The following is a 21665-nucleotide window of genomic DNA, read 5'->3' as shown; positions in this document are numbered from 1 at the left end:
ATTGCAGAAGTGGCATTGCATGAACTAATGGCAGGCGTCTGCAATGTAATCAGCCTAAAACACACCCTTCCCAAGTGTCCGGCATTGGGATGGCTGGACTGACTGTTAATTTACTTTTGGTAGAAACTAGAGGTAGGTTATTTTCTTAACCAACAATGCACCTCAAGAAATAGAGTTAAGGGCTTGTCAGTAAGCATTTCACCTGTTGTGTTCGGTGCATGTGGCAAATACAATTTGATTTGATTAGTGGAGTTATCAGACAGCACCTGATGTGGAACCTCACCTCTTGCCTTCTAGATTAGATGTCTTGTTCAAAATCCTAGATAATTGAGACTAGATCAGAAGAGACTGGTGGTATTTCAAAAAAATTTATAGGAAAGAAGGCCATACCACTTCAACCATGTGAAAATCTACAATCCATTTACAATCCATTTGTTGGATGGTAATCTGCTCTTACCATATTTGTTTTATTAGAATTTATGTATTTGTTAATGCTTTAGTAAGTTTTTTGTGAGGGTCTTTATCAATGGAAAAATATACAAGCATTTCCCTCACCAGACATTATGCCAATGAAAATGTATATTAATGTAATAATGTACATACCAATGATAATGTACACCCTCTCTCTCTCAATGCTGTAATGACCTCTAGTGTGGCAACAATCTCACTACACCTGCATATGCTCATAAACTCAGCAAAAAAAGAAACGCCCCTTTTCAGGACCTTGTCTTTCATAGACAATTGGTAAAAAATACAAATAACTTCACAGATTTTCATTGTAAAGGGTTTAAAAACGGTTTCCCATGAATGTTCAATGAACCATAATTAATGGACATGCACCTGTGGAACGGTCGTTAAGACACTAATAGCTTACAGACGGTAGGCTATTACAGTTATGAAAACTTAGGACACTAAAGAGGCCTTTATACTGACTCTGAAATACACCAAAAGAAAGATGCCCAGGGTCCCTGCTCATCTGTGTGAACGGGCCTTAGGCATGCTACAAGGAGGCATGAGGACTGCAGATGTGGCCAGGGCAATAAATTGCAATGTCCGTACTGTGAGACACCTAAGACAGCGCTACAGGGAGACAGGACGGACAGCTGATTGTCCTCGCAGTGGCAGACCATGTGTAACAACACTTGCAAAGGATCGATACATCCAAACATCACACCTGTGGGACAGGTACAGGATGGCAACAACAACTTCCCGAGTTATACCGGGAACATACAATCCTTCCATCAGTGCTCAGACTGTCCGCAATAGGCTGAGAGAAGCTGGAATGAGGGCTTGTAGGCCTGTTGTAAGGCAGGTCCTCACCAGACATCACCGGCAACAACGTCGCCTATGGGCACAAACCCACCATCGCTGGACCAGACGGGACTGGCAAAAAGTGCTCTTCACTGACGAGTCGCGGTTTTGTCTCACCAGGGTGATGGTCGGATTCGTGTTTATCGTCGAAGGAATGAGCGTTGCACCGAGGCCTGTACTCTGGAGCGGGATCGATTTGGAGGTGGAGGGTCCATCATGGTCTGGGGCGGTGTGTCACAGCATCATCGGACTGAGTTTGTTGTCATTGCAGGCAATCTCAACGCTGTGCGTTACAGGGACGACACCCTCCTCCCTCATGTGGTACCCTTCCTGCAGGCTCATCCTCACATGACCCTTCAGCATGACAATGCCACCAGCCATACTGCTTGTTCTGTGTGTGATTTCCTGCAAGACAGGAATGTCAGTGTTCTGCCATGGCCAGCGAAGAGCCTGGATCTCAATCCCATTGAACACGTCTGGAACCTGTTGGATTGGAGGGTGAGGGATAGGGCCATTCCCCCCAGAAATGCCCGGGAACTTGCAGGTGCCTTGGTGGAAGAGTGGGATAACATCTCACAGAACTGGTAAATCTGGTGCAGTCTATGAGGAGGAGATGCACTGCACTGCAGTACTTAATGCAGCTTGTGGCCACATCAGATACTGACTGTTACTTTTCTTAATTTTGACCCCCCCGTTGTTAATGGACACATTATTCTATTGCTATTAGTCACATGTCTGTGGAACTTATTCAGTTTGTCTCAGTTGTTGAATCTTGTTATGTTCATACAAATATTTACACATGTTAAGTTTGCTGAAAATAAACGCAGTTGGCAGTGAGAAGACGTTTCTTGTTTTTTTGAGTTTATGGGGATGGGGATCTGTGAAACTCACTCCTCAGCCTGAAGTGTTTCCACTTGCGCTGGCGAATAGCTAGCTTTTCGTAGGCACGACTTGGTAAGATGCTTTAGGGTGGTCACTGTGTGTTTGTGAGGCAGAGTTCCTGGGTTTGAGCCTTGGTATGAGCTGAATCAGGAGGAAGCCTACTACCGAAGCAAGCAGTGTGACATCCTTTACACATTAACATCCAAAAATCCAACCTATGTCAAGATGTTTGATATTAAAAAGGGTTTGATAGGCTACTATTGAATGCTGCAGAATACCCCTCACATCAATCACACCTGAAAAATCCTGCTGTTGCGCTTGTTTACACTGAGCTGCACTGGGGTAAGACACAGTGGTGCCGGCCCGAGATGTCGGTCGGAAAACGTACCTTAATGCAGGGATGGGATATGCCACTGTTCTTCAAATTTTACCTTTATCCACACTGATACATCGAGAAGATTTAAATGCTGCTAGTTTTCCCTGAAAACTTCCCTTTTTGTCTTCATGCTAGCTAGCAGTATACAGAGCAGCCATTATAGAATAGACATCGCCGAAGTCTAGGATCGGTAGGATGGTCAGTTTTACGAGGGTATGTTTGGCAGCATGAGTGAAGGATGCGTGGATGCTTTGTTGCAAAATAGGAAGGCAATTCTAGATTTAACTTTGGATTGGAGATGTTTGATGTGAATCTGGAATGAGAGTTTAAAGTCTAACCAGACACCTAGGTATTTGTAGTTGTCCACATATTCTAAGTCAGAACCGTCCAGAGTAGTGATGCTGGGCGGGCAGGCAGGTGTAGGCAGCGATCGGTTGAATAGCATGCATTTAGTTCTACATGTATTTAAGAGCAGTTGGAGGCTACGGCAGGAGAGTTGTATGGCATTGAAGCTCGTCTGGAGGGTAGTTAACACAGTGTCCAAAGAAGGGCCAGAAGTATACAGAATGGTGTCGTCTGCGTAGAGGTGGATCAGAGACTCACCAGCAGCAAGAGCGACATCATTGATATATACAGAGAAAAGAGTTGGCCCAAGAATTGAACCCCGTGGCACCCCCATAGAGACTGCCTGAGGCCCGGACAACAGGCAGTCTCGATTTGACACACTGAACTCTATCGGAAAAGCAGTTGGTGAACAAGTTGAGGCAATAATTTGAGAAACCGAGGCTGTTGAGTCTGCTCATGAGGATGGGGTGATTGACAGAGTCGAAAGCCTTGACCAGGTCAATAAATACGGCTGCACAGTATTGTTTCTTATCGATGGCGGTTAAGATATCGTAAAGGACCTTGAGCGTGTCTAAGGTGCACCCATGACCAGCTCTGAAACCAGATTGCATAGTGGAGAAGGTACAGTGGGATTCAAAATGGTTGGTAATCTGTTTGTTAACTTGGCTTTCGAAGACCTTAGAAAGGCAGGTCAGGATAGATATAGGTCTGTAGCAGTTTGGGTCTAGAGTGTCTCTCCTGTTGAAGAGGCGGATGACCGCAGCTACTTTCCAATCTTTGGGAATCTCAGACGACACGAAAGAGAGGTTGAACAGGCTAGTAATAGGAGTTGCAACAATTTTGGCAGATAATTTTTAGAAAGAAAGGGTCCAGATTGTCTAGCCCGGCTGATTTGTAGGGGTCCAGATTTTGCAGCTCTTTCAGAACATCAGCTGACTGGATTTGGGAGAAGGCGAAATGGGGAAGGCTTGGGCGAGTTGCTGTGGGGTTGCAGTGCTGTCTACCAGGGTAAGGGTAGCCAGATGGAAAGCATGGCCAGCCGTAGAAAATGCTTATTGAAATTCTCAATTATAGTGGATTTATCGGTGGTGACAGAGTTTCCTATCCTCAGTGCAGTGGGCAGCTGGGAGGAGGTGCTCTTATTCTCCATGGACTTTACAGTGTCCCAGAACTTTTTGGAGTTTGTGTTGCAGGAAGCAAATTTCTGCTTGAAAAAGCTAGCCTTGGCTTTTCTAACTGCCTGTGTATATTGGTTTCTAACTGAAAAGTTGCATTTCACGGGGGCTGTTCGATGCTAATTCAGAATGCCACAGGATGTTTTTGTGCTGGTTAAGGGCAGTAAGGTCTGGAGAGAACCAAGGGCTATATCTGTTCCTAATTCTACATTTCTTGAATGGGGCATGGTTATTTAAGATGGTGAGGAAGGCATTTTTAAAGAATAACCAGGCATCCTCTACTGACGGGATGAGGTCAATATCCTTCCAGGATACCCGGGCCAGGTCGATTAGAAAGTCCTGCTCACTGAAGTGTTTCCGGGAGCGTTTGACAGTGATGAGAGGAGGTCGTCGTTTGACCGCTGAACCATTACGGATACAGGCAATGAGGCAGTGATCGGTGAGATCTTGGTTGAAAACAGCAGAGGTGTATTTAGAGGGCAAGTTGGTTAGGATGATATCTATGAGGGTTCCCATGGTTACGGCTTTGGGGTTGTACCTGGTAGGTTCATTGATCATTTGTGAGATTGAGGGCAACAAGCTTAGATTGTAGGATGGCCGTGGTGTTAAGCATGTCCCAGTTTAGGTCACCTAACAGCACGATCCCTGAAGATAGATGGGGGAAATCAGTTCACATATGGTGTCCAGAGCACAGCTGGGGTCAGAGGGTTGTCTATAGGAGGCGGCAACAGTGAGAGACTTGTTTTTAGAGTAGAAGTTTAAAAGTAGAAGTTCAAATTGTTTGGGTACAGACCTGTACCAGGTGATGTCATCTCATATGTGGGTGGTGGAACTGAAGGGTTGGATAAGGTATGTTGAGTAGGGCTAGAGGCTCTATAGTGAAATAAGCCAATAAACACTAACCAAAACAGCAATGGGCAAGGCATATTGACATTAAGGAGAGGCATGCTTAGCCGAGTGATCGTAAGTCCAGTGAGTAGTGAGGTTGGTTGAGGTCATGGCGATTCAGACAGCTAGCCGGGCCATGGGTAGCAAGCTAGCTACCCATGGTAGGTCTGTTTTTAGCCACCTCGTGCATTTCCATCGGTAGATTAATGGGGTTCTGTGTGGTAGAGGGGACCAATCCAAATGGCAAAATAGTTATAGTTATAGTGGCCCAGGAAAATTGTCCGATAGACCTATTCAGCTAGCAGCCGATATGCTCAAGACAGCTAATGAATAATGGGCATTCAGGTTACATCGCGATGGGGGGGCCAGTTGGATAACTCCCTTGGGCAGATAACGTTGGTTGTCCAGTCGTGAAGGCCCGGTGGGGCTCCGCATCGGCAGTAAAAGGGGTCCGGATAGGTGATTGTAGCCCAGGAGTGGCTGATGGAACTCTTCAGCTGGCTAGCTCCGGAATAATTGATGTTTGCTCCGGGATCGACGTAAGCCAATAGTCACACGGATAGCAGCTAGCTAGCTGCGAGATCCAGGTGGAAATGTCCAGAGCTTGCGGTAGGGATCCGGGGATATGGAGAGAAAATAGGTCCGGTATGCTCTGGTCTGAGTCGCGTTGTACAAAACTGGCGATAGCTTTCCGAGCTAAAGGATAGCTGATGACCGGTAGCCGTAGTTAGCTGAATACTAACGTTAGCTAGTGAACTGGCTAACTTCTGGCTAGCTTCTGTTGTGGATTTCAGATCTGAGGTGAATAACACTTTTAGAAGACAAAAACAGATTCACACCACATTTGGTGAGGCGGGTTGCAGGAGAGTGTTTTGAAGTTGAGTTTTTAGAAGATTTTTTAAATATACAGTGCATTGCGAAAGTATTCGGCCCCCTTGAACTTTGCGACCTTTTGCCACATTTCAGGCTTCAAACATAAAGATATAAAACTGTATTTTTTTGTGAAGAATCAACAACAAGTGGGACACAATCATGAAGTGGAACGACATTTATTGGATATTTCAAACTTTTTTAACAAATCAAAAACTGAAAAATTGGGCGTGCAAAATTATTCAGCCCCTTTACTTTCAGTGCAGCAAACTCTCTCCAGAAGTTCAGTGAGGATCTCTGAATGATCCAATGTTGACCTAAATGACTAATGATGATAAATACAATCCACCTGTGTGTAATCAAGTCTCCGTATAAATGCACCTGCACTGTGATAGTCTCAGAGGTCCGTTAAAAGCGCAGAGAGCATCATGAAGATCAAGGAACACACCAGGCAGGTCCGAGATACTGTTGTGAAGAAGTTTAAAGCCGGATTTGGATACAAAAAGATTTCCCAAGTTTTAAACATCCCAAGGAGCACTGTGCAAGCGATAATATTGAAATGGAAGGAGTATCAGACCACTGCAAATCTACCAAGACCTGGCCGTCCCTCTAAACTTTCAGCTCATACAAGGAGAAGACTGATCAGAGATGCAGCCAAGAGGCCCATGATCACTCTGGATGAACTGCAGAGATCTACAGCTGAGGTGGGAGACTCTGTCCATAGGACAACAATCAGTCGTATATTGCACAAATCTGGCCTTTATGGAAGAGTGGCAAGAAGAAAGCCATTTTTTAAAGATATCCATAAAAAGTGTCGTTTAAAGTTTGCCACAAGCCACCTGGGAGACACACCAAACATGTGGAAGAAGGTGCTCTGGTCAGATGAAACCAAAATTGAACTTTTTGGCAACAATGCAAAACGTTATGTATGGCGTAAAAGCAACACAGCTCATCACTCTGAACACACCATCCCCACTGTCAAACATGGTGGTGGCAGCATCATGGTTTGGACCTGCTTTTCTTCAGCAGGGACAGGGAAGATGGTTAAAATTGATGGGAAGATGGATGGAGCCAAATACAGGACCATTCTGGAAGAAAACCTGATGGAGTCTGCAAAAGACCTGAGACTGGGACGGAGATTTGTCTTCCAACAAGACAATGATCCAAAACATAAAGCAAAATCTACAATGGAATGGTTCAAAAATAAACATATCCAGGTGTTAGAATGGCCAAGTCAAAGTCCAGACCTGAATCCAATCGAGAATCTGTGGAAAGAACTGAAAACTGCTGTTCACAAATGCTCTCCATCCAACCTCACTGAGCTCGAGCTGTTTTGCAAGGAGGAATGGGAAAAAATTTCAGTCTCTCGATATGCAAAACTGATAGACTTACAGCTGTAATCGCAGCAAAAGGTGGCGCTACAAAGTATTAACTTAAGGGGGCTGAATAATTTTGCACGCCCAATTTTTCAGTTTTTGATTTGTTAAAAAAGTTTGAAATATCCAATAAATGTTGTTCCACTTCATGATTGTGTCCCACTTGTTGTTGATTCTTCACAAAAAAATACAGTTTTATATCTTTATGTTTGAAGCCTGAAATGTGGCAAAAGGTCGCAAAGTTCAAGGGGGCCGAATACTTTCGCAAGGCACTGTATATAAATAAAAAGATAGGCAAAAACAAATATATATTTATACACGGGACACGACGAGGACAAAGGACGCTTGACTGCTACGCCATCTTGGAGATGGTCTTGGAGATGGTGTGTACTGAAACAGGTATTGTGGTGACGCTACGGGTGGGTGCTGCTATGGTGACCTCAAAGAAATAGAGAATGAAGCTCATTGCATCCTCTATTGCCCTTTCTACCACAATATACGCTTGCTCTTATTCCAGAAAGCCCACCTGATATACCCTGGCATTATGTGACTGAGTGATAAGGAGACAGACCACCAGACATACCCTGGCATTGTGTGACTGAGTGATGAGGACACAGACCACCAGATATACCCTAGAATTATGTGGCTGAGTGATGAGGAAAAACTGTAATGGTTTTCTGTCCATTGTGTAGTTCCGTTTGTGGAATTTTTAAGTAAAACCTGGAATAAAGAAACGTATAAAACCTACCTATAATTAAATTGTAATAATATTTATCTTCTATGTGGTAAATGGAATGTGTATATAGATTGTGTATAGGCTTGTCTCCAATATGAATCTTCTCTTTGTGCCAGACTGGGTTTGTAACGACTGTCTTCGGGTGAAAGATAAGAGGACCAAGATGCAGCGTGAATATAATCAATATTTAATGGGAGTACTTAAACAATGAACAAAAACAACAAACCGACAAAATGAACGAAGACGATACAGTCCCGTAACGTGAACTCGAAACAGGAACAATCACCCACAAAATACCCAAAGAATATGGCTGCCTAAATATGGTTCCCAATCAGAGACAACGATAGACAGCTGCCTCTAATTGAGAACCAATCTAGGCAACCATAGACTTTGAAAAACACCTAGATAGGGGACACCCCCATAAACATACAAAAACCCTAGACAAGGCAACACATACATCACCCATGTCACACCCTGACCTAACCAAAATAACAAAGAAAACAAAGAATACTAAGGTCAGGGTGTGACAGTACCCCCCTCAAAGGTGCGGACTCCCGGCCGCACACCTAACACTATATGGGAGGGTCTGGGTGGGCATAAATCCGAGGTGGCGGTTCTGGCTCGAAGTGTGGTCCCCGCTCCATTTCTGACTCGTCACACTTACTTAATGTCTCTGGAGCGGGAACCCTCACCGCCGACCACGGATTAGAGGATGCCACTGGACTGATGGTCAAGTCTGGAGTGAGTGGCGCCTCTGGATTGGAGGGAGATTCTGGCGGATCCGGACTGGAGGGAGACTCTGGCGGATCCGGACTGGAGGGAGACTCTGACGGATCCGGACTGGAGGGAGAGTCTGGCGGATCCGGACTGCGACCTGTCGTGGTAGGTTCCGGACTGCGACCCATTGTGGTAGGTTCCGGACTGCGACCCATCGCGGTAGGTTCCGGACTGCGGCCCGTCGCGATAGGTTCTGGACTGCGGCCCGTCGTAGGAGGTTCCGGACTGCGGCCCGTCATAGGAGGTTCCGGTGTGCGGCCCGTCGTAGGAGGTTTCGGTCTGCGGACTATCGCCGGACGCTCTGGACTGGGTACTGTTGCAGGACGCTCTGGACTGGGTACTGTTGCTGGACGCTCTGGGCTGGGTACTGTTACCGGACGTTCTGGACTGGCGAGGTGCACTGTAGGCCTGGTGCGTGGTGCCGGTACTGGTGATACTGGACCGAGGACACGCACCTCAGGGCGAGTGCGGGGAGGAGGAACAGGGCTTACTGGACTGCCGGGGCGCACTATAGGCCTGGTGCGTGGTGCCGGCACTGGTGGTACCGGGCTGGAGACTGGGTACTGTTCTAATTTTGTCATTTGTTCAATTCTTGCTTTGTAAGCGGACCCCACACTTCACTGTCATTTAGTGCAATTGGTTCTATTATTGATTAGAATATTTTGAGCCAGATCCTAATTGGTATGTCTAATTTCATAGGTTGTTTAATGGAATAGAACGCCTCCTTGCTTTGTCTTTCAGTTAATTCACAGCCAAGTTGACGTTCCCTGTGGAGATACTTTTTTGTCCCAAATATGTGTAGGTGTGTGTGTTCTAAATGAGTGTAGCCTAGTAAAAAAGTATATTAGTTTCCCTGACATCTGGACCTTTTCTGGAATATGTGACTTGTTTCAGGAAACCAGGCATATGTCGCAAGTCACAACTTCACAGGACAGGCATTTGAATGTTTATTTTAGATTTTTTGTCAAAATGTAGAAGCAGAGTATGATAAGAAGATGAAGACAATTCTGGCGTTTGATTGCAAATACAGAGGGAGTTGAAAAGAGAACACAGAACGCTGTTGTATAAAACACCTGTCTCCGGATAACATCTTCAAACTAAGGGCAAGCATGTCATCCGTGACAGAGAGGGAGAAAGATCTAATGATTCTTATGGCATTGCACATGGTCAGTGTGAACAGAGTGACTTGACACAACAACGGGCCAAGCAACCTGTACAAACAAAACGGAAATGACACGACGTCTTATTTAATGAAAGGGGTTGCAGTCTGCCGTGAAGTCTTCATCCATCAGTTAAGAATCTAGCCACAGTTTCAGATAAAATACGTTTCTAATTTGGTCAGAAAGTTGTTTTATTGCAAGTTTAAAGCTTACTGTTAGCTAGATAGCTGACGTTAGATGGCTGGCTCGCTAGCTAACATTACGTGTATGATCTGTGTGGTAATATTATCTCAGAAAGCCATTTGCATTGCTTGTTATAGCCTAATGTTAGTTAGCTAGCTAACTAGCTAACATTGAACCTATTTGGTTAACTTTAGCTAGCTATGACAATCGGTTTGTATTGCTAGTACTCTATGGATGTAGCTAGCTACATGTCTAAACAAAAGACTCCACTTCGCCAGATGATTACATGACCCATCAAGTTAGCCAGGTGTGTCTGATGGTGATTACGGCTATCTATTGTATAATAATGCCCAAATATTTATATCTGGAATGTGTCTTTCAGCATCATTGGAACACACCTGATTCTCCTCCATCAGTCATAGGAGAATGGTCTAATGCCTCCCATGGGGGGGGGGGGGGTTCTGTAGCTGGTTTCAGCTGCGCTCGGTGTGGGGGACTGTGTGGGGGGTGGTCGGCTGTACTCCTCTCTCCTCTCTAGGGTGGGGGCTGCTCTGCTGCTCCTGTTGGATGTGGTGGGCTGGCGTTGTATTGTGTCTTCCTCTCTCTCCTGTCTTCCTGTCTTTCGCTCTCTCTCGCTCTCCTGTATTCCTTGCTCTCTCTCTCTCTCTCACCTGTCTTTCTCTCTGTCTTCCTCTCTCTCCCATCTGTCCTTTTCTCTCATCTTCCTTTCTCTCTCACTATCTCTCGCTCTCTCTTATTTGGGAGTATTTCTCACAGTAGCGATAAAAGTGCATCTTTGACCACGTACTGTAGGCGCTCCTCTTTGGGTAACCATGTCTTTTTGTGTCTCCCTTTTTCTATAGCCAATTGGTGGTCACTGAGTCTGTACTTGGTCAAGATCTGTCTCTGTTTTGTATCTCTGACAAGGTATTCTGCTAATTTAGATGGCACTGTTTTGCTCACGGTGTCAGTACTGGGTTCCGTTCAGAATGTTTTAGCTAGAAATGTATTCTAGCTGACATGACTGCCTATTCTACATGACAGAGAAATGTCTGTTTCTATCTGAACGTTCTGTAATGTTGCGCCGCACAGAACAAGGCCCTAGTCCGTCAGGATGGTGGTACTTAAGTTATTTGTGCTAATTATTATGTTCTAAATGTTCTAACACTGAAGGAAAGTTGCATTCTAAGTGTTTGCAGTACTGTGGTGTCTGTGAGGAGGAAAGGAAGCATGTGATGACATATTGTTTGTGTTTGTACTGTGTGTTTGCAATGCTGTGGTGTCTGTGAGGAGGAAAGGAAGCATGTGATGACATATTGTTTGTGTTTGTACTGTGTGTTTGCAGTGCTGTGGTGTCTGTGAGGAGGAAAGGAAGCAGGTGATGACATATTGTTTGTGTTTGTACTGTGTGTTTGCAGTGCTTTGGTGTCCGTGAGGAGGAAAGGAAGCATGTGATGACATATTGTTTGTGTTTGTACTGTGTGTTTGCAGTGCTGTGGTGTCTGTGAGGAGGAAAGGAAGCAGGTGATGACATATTGTTTGTGTTTGTACTGTGTGTTTGCAGTGCTTTGGTGTCCGTGAGGAGGAAAGGAAGCATGTGATGACATATTGTTTGTGTTTGTACTGTGTGTTTGCAGTGCTGTGGTGTCTGTGAGGAGGAAAGGAAGCATGTGATGACATATTGTTTGTGTTTGTACTGTGTGTTCGCAGTGCTGTGGTGTCTGTGAGGAGGAAAGGAAGCATGTGATGACATATTGTTTGTGTTTGTACTGTGTGTTTGCAGTGCTGTGGTGTCTGTGAGGAGGAAAGGAAGCAGGTGATGACATATTGTTTGTGTTTGTACTGTGTGTTTGCAGTGCTTTGGTGTCCGTGAGGAGGAAAGGAAGCATGTGATGACATATTGTTTGTGTTTGTACTGTGTGTTTGCAGTGCTGTGGTGTCTGTGAGGAGGAAAGGAAGCATGTGATGACATATTGTTTGTGTTTGTACTGTGTGTTCGCAGTGCTGTGGTGTCTGTGAGGAGGAAAGGAAGCATGTGATGACATATTGTTTGTGTTTGTACTGTGTGTTTGCAGTGCTGTGGTGTCTGTGAGGAGGAAAGGAAGCATGTGATGACATATTGTTTGTGTTTGTACTGTGTGTTCGCAGTGCTGTGGTGTCTGTGAGGAGGAAAGGAAGCATGTGATGACATATTGTTTGTGTTTGTACTGTGTGTTTGCAGTGCTGTGGTGTCTGTGAGGAGGAAAGGAAGCAGGTGATGACATATTGTTTGTGTTTGTACTGTGTGTTTGCACCCATCAATTTGTCTCTTTTTATTGGAACCTTTTATGTTCGTTATGTGTATTATTAATGGTATATACTGTACGAGATGGAGTGTATGCAAAATGTTTTTTCATTCACACACTGACAACTCTAAAAGAAAAACTTATTTGAAAATGAAATGGTTATTTGGGTTTTATTACGTTTTAAATCTATTGATAGCATGTAGCATTTCGTTTAAGGTGTTGTCAGAAGCTGTCCAGGTTGTTGCTCAGGGGCATTTCATCCTCTCTCTCGCCAGTAGATGGCTCCCTATCGTCAGGTATGACATCTTCACAGAGCCATTTTGTTTAAGGAGTTGTCCAGGTCGTTGCTCAGGGGCAGTTCATCCTCTCTCTCGCCAGTAGATGGCTCCCTATCATCAGGTATGACATCTTCACAGAGCCATTTTGTACTGGAAAGACCTTTCATTTAAATGTCTAAAATCAAGTGGTACTTATGTGGATCAGAATAGATGCTGCATTAACTAATGGCTGTAAGCACCATGCCTTTGGAATTTTAAATATCTTTCTAATGATGACATGTCTTGAAGATAAAAAATATATATATTCCTTAATATTGCTAGGACTATCCAATCCGCTAATAAAATGTATTGAAAACATGAATCTGTTTTTTACTCTCCGGTAACTAATTTCACCATATCAGAAAATGTAGTAGCCTACATTGTTGAGTAAAGTCTAGTTATATTGTGCCTCTGTCTCATCCTGGGGCTATGTTGGCAGGGATCTCTGAGGACCAGGAGACAGGTGGGGTCACTTTCCCAGCGCCACAGCACAAAACAGGGAGGCAGGGACCTCCTCGAAGGGCGTCCATCTGACGACTAATCCCCACAAAAATACAGGCAGGTTTAGCCCGCTCTCCCTCGCAGGGAAAGCTCTGTAAATTCAAAGCATCTGTACAAGGCCGGGGCCAGTCCTCTGCCCTGCAAACAGGGTTCCTATCGAGGAAAAAACGAAATAAAGTTAAACAAACACTGCAGAAGATCAAGGAGGGTAAGAAGCTGGTCATCAAAGATCTTGCCAGTGTTTATGAAAGGAATGTAATATGTCCCTCATGGCGCTTTGAGAACCTCTCTCAGATACGTGCACCCTGTTCAAACCACCGGTGAAATACCTTATTTACTCATACTGCTAAAGTATTTGGGTTCAACTGTATTGTTTTCTGTAAATGTATGCAAGCGTCAGTCATTTCAAAGACCTGGATATCCTTGCTTGTGAACCTGGAATTAAGTTTGAGCTGATCCTTGGTCTGTCATGTGAGGACTTGGAATGTTCAACAAAGTTGGATTGTAATTCCCCTGCAATCATGTTCCGTTCCAAATGGCAATACGAATGGAGAACCAGCGCTTCCTGAATCCCCAATCAAATTAAAGTTTTGAAAAAGAGCGGAGGCCTATCTTAGTGGTAGAGCCAAGTAGCACAGGCAGTGGCATAGTAACAGTAGTTGTAGTAGTAGTAGTAGTAGTAGTAGTAGTAGTAGTAGTAGTTGTCCTATCCAATATGGCCGCCCTGCTCACATAGAAACAGTGCATTCTTTCACTACACTTGAGAACATAGCTGATCAACTGCGCTCTTATGGAACTCCACAGCCAATAGGATGGGCCGAAGGAAGAGTTACATGATAGCTGTGAGTGGCACTTCTCAGCAACTGTCACTCTACCATGCCTGCCTGTGTTCAGAGATTCAGATTCAGAGAGTTTAAAGCAACTGTGATTACAGGGTACAGTGGAAATCTTAGGCTTTGAGCTCCAACACGCAGGACTAAGTGAAATAAAATAATTCAAATGGTAATAAAAAACAACATACATTAAATAGAAATAGCACTATATACATAACAACTGTGGCAGTGTCTCCACTCATTGTGGTGGAGGCAGAGTAGAGACTGTTGAGGGGATGGGGTGGGAGGACCATAGGGGGAGCAGCAGCATGACCATTGAGTGAAATAAGAACAATACAAATTTTAATTTAAAAAAAGTTATATTCATATTAATAACTGCAACAGTGGTGAATGTCGTTGGGGTGGGGTCAGAGTAAAAGTTTGTTGGGGGTGGGATGTCCATGGCGGACTACTGATGGGGCAGCAGGATAAAGAATGTCAATAGGGGGAGTACTGGTGGGGCAGCAGGATAAAGAATGTCCATAGGGGGAGTACTGGTGGGGCAGCAGGATAAAGAATGTCCATAGGGGGAGTACTGGTGGGGCAGCAGGATAAAGAATGTCAATAGGGGGAGTACTGGTGGGGCAGCAGGATAAAGAATGTCCATAGGGGGAGTACTGGTGGGGCAGCAGGATAAAGAATGTCCATAGGGGGAGTACTGGTGGGGCAGCAGGATAAAGAATGTCCATAGGGGGAGTACTGGTGGGGCAGCAGGATAAAGAATGTCAATAGGGGGAGTACTGGTGGGGCAGCAGGATAAAGAATGTCCATAGGGGGAGTACTGGTGGGGCAGCAGGTAACTGACTAGTGGTGGCTTTTGGCCAGTCTTTCAAGTTTTTGCCGCACCCCACTGTGGACCAGTTAGCACAGGAAACCTGATAGTTGTGTTCCTTTTAGTGGCCCTGCTTACAAGAAGAAAATGAAAAGCAAACCCAGCTAGGAAGGGGCATACTGATGTATTTTTTCTTAAAGCAAACCTCTCTTCCCTCCTCCTACCCCCTAGGCTCAGTGTTAGAACATACAGGCTCCCTCAGGATTCTGAGTGACACCAATGTGGAATATGCAGCCCTGATCCGGTTAAACAATGCAGCAGACCCAGAGAGAGCCACCAGTTTTATGCTAGGGGAGAATAACAGCCCTGTAATATGTGTTTAGACTGCGGATCTTGGGCTGTTGCCGTCCACACCCCGTGTGACTGTAGAGCGGCGGTGGGAGAATAACAAGCTGTGCAAGAACAACAAGCACTTGGGTTCCCACTTACTGTGCTGGAGAGAGACTAACACTCCCAATTAGTGTTGCCGCCTCCTTGGCTGCCAGCTGTGCTGGTTGCGATGGCACACTCACTCAGTCAATGAGAGACAAGCACAAACACTGGAGGTGTACCGTACTGTATGTACTGCATGATGCAAGAGGAGGTGGGTGGTCTTGCACTACTACACCATCATCTAGGGTTTGGTTGTGAGCATTTGAATAGGATACCTAATCGTATCCACGTTGTTTATTAGGGAAACTATGCCACATTTGATGTATTTTTTCCCAAGAGTTCCAGAGCTGACTTATACTGAAAGGCCAGTCCAGAGCAACATACTGTATGTTTTGTTTTTTAGGTTGTGTGTAATTATTGAATTCCAGTGGCCAGGGTCGTAATAGGAATCTTATGAAATAAGCAAACAACCTTGCACAAAGTTAAGTAATCAAGACTCACCTTCCCAAGTGTTTTTTTCCAAAGGTAATGTGATATCTATAAAGCATTACTTTAAGTGACCAGGGTTGTACCACAGTAACTTCATGATCTCACCTTCCATCGTTTTTTCTTATGAGGGTACCCACTGGACACAGATGCCAGTTCAACGTCTAGTTTTAAGTTGCGTTAAAAAAAGTTGGGTAAAAAAAATACGAAATGCCCTTATGTTGATGACTTTTTGCAAATCTAATCAGTTTTCCACGTTGATACCACATTGTCACATAGATTTTTGGGGGTTGAAATGACATGGAAACAACATTGATTCAACCAGTTTTTGCCCAGTCGGTAATGTGATATCTATAAAGCATTACTTTAATCGCTTTCCAGATAATAACTTATAAAAACGTACAAAGCAATCAACATTTTTTCTCAAGAAAAAAAAAAAGATCCACTTGAATCATAATGCTGCCTTAGTTAGCTTCGCCCTATGACTAAGGCAGAGCTCTCCTGCTTGTTTAAACACATCACAGTAGTACCTGACCTATACCCAGGCACCTCTCCCAACCTCATGGGAATGCTACAACGGGTCAAGTAATGTATCACTGCTGGAAAGTAAATTGTTTACCAGTGGAGGTTTATTAGACTTGCCAGGGTCTTGGGGGTTATGCTGTGGTTTCTGAGCAGAGCAGAGGAGCCAGAGAGGATTCCACCAGCAGATAGGGAGGATGTGTTCAAACTGTCCTTATCAACCTTGTTGTCAGTCAGAGATGGAGTTACAGACAGATGCAGAGATTCTGTCACTCCCTTATGAGCTGATACACACTCCTGTGCAGAAATGACTGCCACTTGGAGGCCCAAGAGATAAAAGAACAATACTTTACTCTGACTGACAGGAAGGGATCTGTGCTACCCTCTTATGACTACCAAATTATTGTTCCCAGCTTTGTAGATATTTCGTAGATTCAAAATATTCAGTAGGCGGAAGAATGTCTAGGCTTTATCGGGCTGAAATGTTTTGAATGAACGCAACAAACCGTCTTGTTTGCTCGATTTGGAATAAATGCCTTACACAGTGTACGGCGGTGCAGATAAATGGAATGTGTCATCGCCGTTGACAGGCTAAATGAAGGGTATCAAAGCGTGGGAGGTCGGCAAAATTCAGCACATTGAAAAGAGGCTCACCCTTGAACTTATTGGATCATTGTCAGTGAAGGAATTCATTCATCTCCATGTGTGGTGATACCTGTGTAAGATGTATGCTGAGACCGTGGAGAGAGAGAGAGAGAGAGAGAGAGAGAGAGAGAGAGGGAGGGGTGGGGAGAGGTTGCCCCCTAGCTAATTGGGAGCTCACCCTTCTTTGGTCAGGAGCTCACCTCTGTGCTTTGACACCTCAGAGGAGGACAGGTGATGCCGGGACACCCCCTCACCTAGGTTGTGAGAGGAAGGTGAGGGTGAGGGTGAACCTATGGACAGGCAGGGTGCCGGTGTCAGTTTAGGTGTGTGATGAGTGTGAGTGTGGAAGTAGAATCCTGGCTATTGTGATTAGTGATGAAGAGACGCGACCGACTGGGTGGGTCCAACACCAAAGCCATCTAGACCAGCCCTAACAATAGCAACAGTGATGGTCCACACTAGTTTCCATACAACACCCATGGATGGGAGTCAGATATCAACAAATGGGGAACCATCTGTATAATGAGAAAACACTACAACCCAAATGGTACCCTATTCCCTTTACAGTGCATTACTTTTGACCAGGGCCCACAGGGTCACCAGGGTCCACAGGGTCACCAGGGTCCACAGTGTCACCAGGGTCCACAGTGTCACCAGGGCCCACAGGGTCACCAGGGTCCATAGGGTCACCAGGGTCCACAGGGTCACCAGAACCCATAGGGTCACCAGGGTCTAAATATTCACCAGGGCCCATAGGGTCCACAGTGTCACCAGGGCCCACAGGTTCACCAGGGCCCACAGGGTCACCAGGGTAACCAGGGCCCACAGGGTCACCAGGGCCCACAGGGTCACCAGAACCCATAGGGTCACCAGGGTCCATAGGGTCATAGGGTGACCAGAACCCATAGGGTCACCAGGGTTCACAGTGTCACCAGGGTCACCAGGGTCACAGGGTCCATAGGGTCACCAGGGTCCACAGGGTCACCAGAACCCATAGGGTCACCAGGGTCTAAATATTCACCAGGGCCCATAGGGTCCACAGTGTCACCAGGGCCCACAGGGTCACCAGGGTAACCAGGGCCCACAGGGTCACCAGGGCCCACAGGGTCACCAGAACCCAGAAGGGTCACCAGGGTCCATAGGGTCATAGGGTGACCAGAACCCATAGGGTCACCAGGGCCCACAGGGTCCATAGGGTCATAGGGTGACCAGAACCCATAGGGTCACCAGGGCCCACAGGATCATCAGGGTCCACAGGGTCACCGGGGCCCACAGGGTCACCGGGGTCCATAGGGTCAACCAGGTCCCATAAGGTCACCAGGGCCCATAGGGTCAACAGGGCCCATAGGGTCACCAGGGTCCATATATTCACCAGAGTCCATAGGGTCATCAGGGCCTATTCGACTTCATGAAACAGGAGCACCTGCAAAGGGTTACAATTCTCAGAGGCTTATCCAAAGCAAATCTTCAAATTACATTCTAAATCAACAGTGGTCTCAATACTGCCTTTCTTAAAAAAAAACATTGATTCTGTGGATCAATGGTTAGCTGTGCCTTCAGTATGAACCAGGGACCAGGGCCTGAGAACCACACAGTAGATACAGCTGAGGCTGGAAGTTTACATACACCTTAGCCAACTACATTTAAACTCAGTTTTAAACAATTCCTCAGTTAGGATCACCACTTTATTTTAAGAATGTGAAGCTCAGAGTAAATATTTATTGCATTTTCCTTTTCCAAATGGCCGGTAATTTAGAATGCATAAGATATTGTATTTACGATAGCACAGCTTCGCCCTTTGTTCCTCAGTCTTCCCGCTCTTTCACTCAAACCCAGCCCCTTTTCTTTTGTGTAACAAGCTGTCAAATCTGTTCCGCCCACTAGGGACGTTTTCCTTTATGACGTAATTTGTAATCAAGTTATTATTTAATTATGTGTATGTGTAATTCTGTGTGATTAGTTAGGTATTTAGTAAATAAATAATTAAACCCAATTTTGTATTGCTGATTCAACTTGTTAGCCAGGGTTCGTGCAGACAACCAAGAATTTACAACTTTCAGATGAGACTGAATTAAGATGATGATTAATATTGACTGCTATTGATGTAAAATATTACTAGGTCTTTAAGAGTTTATTCGGAAGATAACAGCTCTATAAATATTATTTTGTGGTGCCACAACTCTCTAGTTAATTACATTTACATGATTAGCTCAATCAGGTAATATTAATATTACGGAGAAATTATAACTTGGGTCAAACGGTTTGGGTAGCCTACCACAAGCTTCCCACAATAAGTTTGGTGAATTTTGGCCCATTCCTCCTGACAGAGCTGGTGTAACTGAATCAGGTTTGTAGGCCTCCTTTGCTCGCACACACTTTTTCAGTTCTGCCCACAAATGTTCTATGGGATTGAGGTCAGGGCTTTGTGATGGCCACTCCAATACCTTGACTTTGTTGTCCTTAAGCCATTTTGCCACAACTTTGGAAGTATGCTTGGGGTCATTGTACATTTGGAAGACCCATTTGCGACCAAGCTTTAACTAACTGACTGATGTCTTGATGTTGCTTCAATATCTCCATATAATTTTCGATCCTCATGATGCCATCTATTTTGTGAAGTGCACCAGTCCCTCTTGCACCAGTCCCTCCTGCAGTCCCTCTTGCACCAGTCCCTCCTGCAGTCCCTCCCCGTGCTTCACGGTTGGGATGGTGTTCTTCGGCTTGCAAGCCTCCCCTTTTCCTCCAAACATAACGATGGTTATTATGGCCAAATAGTTATATTTTTGTTTCATCAGACCAGAGGACATTTCTCCAAAAAGTACAATCTTTGTCCCCATGTGCAGTTGCAAACCGTAGTCTGGCTTTTTTATGGTGGTTTAGGAGCAGTGGCTACTCCCTTGCTGAGCAGCCTTTCAGGTTATGTCAATATAGGACTCATTTTACTGTGGATATAGATACTTTTGTACTTGTTTCCTCCAGCATCTTCACAAGGTCCTTTGCTGTTGTTCTGGGGTTGATCTGCACTTTTTGCACCAAAGTACGTTCATCTCTAGGAGACAGATCACGTCTCCTTCCCAAGCGGTATGATGGCTGTGTGGTCCCATGGTGTTTATACTTGGTTACTATTGTATGGACAGATGGACGCGGTACCTTCAGGTGTTTGGAAATTGCTCCCAAGGATGAACCAGACTTGTGGAGGTCTTGGCTGATTTCTTTTGATTTTCCCATGATGTCAAGCAAAGAGGCACTGAGTTTGAAGGTAGGCCTTGAAATACATCCACAGGTACACTTCCAATTGACCCAAATTATGTCAATTAGCCTATCAGAATCTTCTAAAGCCATGACATAATTTTCTGGAATTTTCCAAGCTGTGTTTACTGAAAGCAGTGGTCTGAGGGTCCAAACAAGCACACGCGTTTCACTTATTCTACGTCTACTTATAATGTACTGTATGAACCGTGTCTGCACAAGCCTTGCAATTATTGTACCCCTGAGTCCCTTTATAAAGCAGGCCTTCCCATGGCTTTGCGTTGCATGGCGCATTAGTCACATCCTGTCAGGGAGGCCTGGTGAAGACAGGGCCATTGATCCTTTAATCGATGTCATAAAGTAGCGCGTGATCTGACGTCCATGATTATAGACACATATGTGCTGCAGGGAGCAGAGACCTTTTCAGACAGGCTGGTCTGACAGACAGACATACGTCATGAGCTAAAATGCGGCCAGAGCTGCATTGGACAGAAAAGACAGATGATGTCTGGGGCTATCTTCACAGACCGGGAAGACAGACAGAAAGACAGATAGGTGCAACAGACCTGGTGGTCTTGGGTCGGGGGGTTGAGGAGGTCGGGGTAGGGCTGAATCAAAGAGACGTTGGGGTAGGTTAGGGGGGTTGATCAGGGCCTTCCCTGACAAGTCCTGACAAAGGGACTGGGGCTTTTCTCCTGCTGCCACACAGTCTCAGTACTCTGTCTTCTCTGCTTGGCCCCAGACACCAGGCCAGTGGTGTCATTCAGTTCAAAGTCTACCAGAACAATGAACAGCAATTAGGAGCTTAGGGGGGAATCTAACATGTCAAAGGGTTGATGGATACTGAAAGAGTGGTCTGACTAAAGGCTCCTCTGAAGACATGTTGGGGATTTCAGTTCAGAAAAGTAGGGAAATACAGTTAATCAGGGATAATGGAAGTGTCAGGAGTGCCTAGAGCAGTTGAGATCAGGGCAAGGCTTTCTCTCCATTAGTGTAATTCATTCTGGTGATAGGTGGTCGTGTAGTAAGGACATTCGATGATATCCTTATTGCAGAGTAATCAGTGTTCCTGAATGTTGATTATAATGTATGATCTGGATGAGTTGACACCTTTACGGTTGGTTGCCAAAAGATACTGTATTTGAATTTGATGACTCCGGTTTAGGGACTGTTTCTGTACTTGAGTGTTGGCTGAGCCTGACAGATGATCCTTGAGACACACCCTAGATGACGTTTCACCTCCCCCCCCCTTGCTCTGAAAAGAGAATCCCAGCCTCTACACCCCCCCCCCACCTCCCAGTACAGACAAACATGTAGACCTACATATACCCCCAGTGTAGTGTAGTACTATTTTTCTGTGTCCCAAATTGCACACAATTACCTATTTTGTCTGTTACTTTTTGACCAAGTAGTGCAATATATATGGAACAGGGTGCCATCTGGGTCGCAGCCGTAATGTAGAGTCCCTTCCACTCTAGTCGTGTCCACGGGTCCTGTGACTGTCT

The sequence above is a fragment of the Oncorhynchus clarkii genome, chromosome 2 (assembly GCF_045791955.1).
Source record: "Oncorhynchus clarkii lewisi isolate Uvic-CL-2024 chromosome 2, UVic_Ocla_1.0, whole genome shotgun sequence".
NCBI lineage: Eukaryota > Metazoa > Chordata > Actinopteri > Salmoniformes > Salmonidae > Oncorhynchus > Oncorhynchus clarkii.
The sequence above is the reverse complement of the archived record's forward strand: the minus strand, read 5'-3'. Positions refer to the sequence as shown.